The sequence below is a fragment of the Heptranchias perlo genome, chromosome 35 (assembly GCF_035084215.1).
Source record: "Heptranchias perlo isolate sHepPer1 chromosome 35, sHepPer1.hap1, whole genome shotgun sequence".
NCBI lineage: Eukaryota > Metazoa > Chordata > Chondrichthyes > Hexanchiformes > Hexanchidae > Heptranchias > Heptranchias perlo.
In genome coordinates, this window is record NC_090359.1 from 15823786 (window position 1) to 15826435 (window position 2650).

Here is a 2650-nt window from a genome sequence, read left to right on the forward strand (position 1 = left end):
ATTAACGGGAACAGGCCGCGAGTTAAACATTTATCAGCAAACCGCCAGAGAGATAACACAGCGGGAATAAAACACATTGCCTCACATTGTTAGACACCGAGTGACACAGATTGTAATGTGTGTCAGTAAACAGACCCGGAAAACAGAGTCCGAGAAAGGAAAGAAATAGAGAGATAGAAAAGAGTCATAAAAAGAAAGAAAACCCTTTCTCCACCCCAACAACAACAACTTGCATTTATATCGCGCCTTTAACGGAGTAAAACGTCCCAAGGCGCTTCACAGGAGCGATTATCAAACAAAATGTGACACGGAGCCACATAAGGAGATATTGGGACAGGTGAGGTAGGTTTTAAGTGTCTTAAGGGAGGAGAGAGAGGTATAGAGAGCGGGAGGTTTCGGGAGGGAAATCCAGAGCTTTGGTCCCAGGCGGTTGAAGGCACGGCCGCCAATGGTGGAGCGATGAAAATCGTGGATGCGCAAGAGGCCTGAATTGGAGGAGCTCAGAGATCTCGGAGGGTTGTCGGGGTGGAGGAGGTTACAGAGATAGGGAGGGGCGAGGTCATGGAGGGATTTGAACACGAAGATGAGAATTTAAAATTTGAGATGTTGGTGAACTGGGAACCAATGTAGGTCAGCGAGCAGAGGGGTTCTCCTCCTGAACGATGGTTTGAATGTTTGGGGGACGGGGCTGTGATAAATATCGAGATTTAATATAATGATCCCACTTTTCAACTACCACCGAATTATTACAATGCTGACCTGGAACAATCCAGAAAATACTGCAAAACAAGACATTAAGATCAATGGTCACTTTAGCAAGGAGTTTGGAAGATTCTTCTAAGAAGGAGAAGGCTCAAGAAACGGACTGTGAACATTTCATGATGGCCGATTTATTTGTGTCCAGGGAGAGGGATGAGACACATGAAATGTTTCACACATTTCAAATCTCCCCGGTCAGATTGCCGATTGTTTATTGATCAGGAAGATGGCTGGTAATAATCTGAGACCCAGTGAAGAGGTGAGAACAGAGCAGCAGGGAATGATCCCAGAACAATAGGAGCCAGCAGCTCACCGTCTGGTCCCTGTGTCAGGGACAATACACAACACCTCAGCTCCAGACCAGGAACAGAGAGCTGCTGTTAACGTGGCCCAGCCCTCGCAAACTGCTGGAACTGTGGGATGGAAATCAGACTTTGGGTCTCGGAGGCTGCTTCAGGGGCTCAGTGGCTCATCGAAAGAATGATTTCTATTAAAGAGCAGGGCTCTGCTCCATCACAGATTGATACTGTACAGTACATGGCAGAGTAAAGCTCCCTCTACACTGTGCCATCAAACACTGTGGGGGCAGGTGCATCAAGGGTTAGATCAAGATTAAATCTCCGTCCACACAGTCACAGAGGATGTCATTTGTGACTTTGACAAGGGCCGTTTCAGTACTGTGGCAGGAGTGGAAACCTGATTGGAGGGATTCAAACATGGTGTTGTGGGAAAGATGGACATGGATTTGGGAGGCGACAACACTTTGAAGAGGAAAGGGAGGTGGGAGATGGGGTGGTAGTTTGCAAGGACACAGGGGTCAAGGGTGGGTCTTTTATGAAGGAGGGTGATGATGGAAGATTTGATGGGGAGGGGGACCGTACCTGAGGAGAGGAGACCATTAACAATGTCAGCTAACATGGGGCCAGGAAGGGAGGTTGGGTGGTCAGCAGTTTGGGGTCGAGGGAGCAGGAGGTGGGTCTCATGGTCAAGAGAGCTCAGAGAGGGCATGAGGGGAGATCGGAGATTGACTTGGTGGGCTCGGGGAAGGGAGGGGAGCTGCAGAGGCAGCTGAATGAATGGTCTCAATCTTAGTCACACCCCCCATGACTGTCTTTCAATTTACCTTAAATCTTTCTCTTCTGGTTATTAACCCTTCCATCACTGGAAACAATTTCTCCTTGAATACTCTGTCAATACCTTTCATAATTGTGAATACCTCCTTTGAATCGTCCGTTAACTTTCCGGTTGTAGTCTCAGTGCCCTTCTTGCTAGTTGGTTTTTCACTTCCCATATGGTCCAGCGATGAGGATTCCTGGTTTTCACCCAGGCGGCCCGGGTTCAACTCCCGGTGTGGGAATTGTGAACTATTAGTCCCAGCTTCCCAATTTGCCTGCAGTCCGGACTGTGGCTGCTGCTTCTGGGTTCGCACCACGATCACACTGAGAAATGAGGCAAACCACAGCACTGAAAGGGACAGTGCACCAAAAACCCAGTCCCACAAGCTGAAGGGAAGCAAGCAACAATGTCCCGACAGGTCACGCAGCAGCTCATGGCCAAGTGTCTGACTGCAGTCCTTTTATTATTTACTGTAAAACCCGAGTCTGAGTGAAACACACACAGAACAATCTGGAAACACTCAGCGGATCGGGCCCCATCTGCGGAGAGAACGGACCAATTAACTGAGAGTGTCAATGAGACAAGGAAAGAGACACGGCCCACTGTGAGAAACATCCTTAGGACATCCCAACGCACTTCACTAGAAGTTCAGTCACTATCGTTTTATAAGAGAACGTAGCAGCCAAGTTGTGTACAGCAAGATCCCACAAACAGTGATGCTATATTGAGCAGACCTCCTGTTTGTTGGGTGCTGATGGTTGGGGAAAGAATATTG

General features: G+C 48.3%; 1 non-coding gene across 1 annotated transcript; it reads left to right on the forward strand.

Annotated features, from left to right (window-relative positions):
* The first annotated feature begins 2044 nt into the window (after positions 1–2044).
* Positions 2045–2116, forward strand: trnae-uuc (transfer RNA glutamic acid (anticodon UUC)). Its single transcript has one exon. It is a non-coding gene; the product is annotated as a tRNA-Glu (tRNA).
* The last annotated feature ends 534 nt before the right edge of the window (positions 2117–2650 follow it).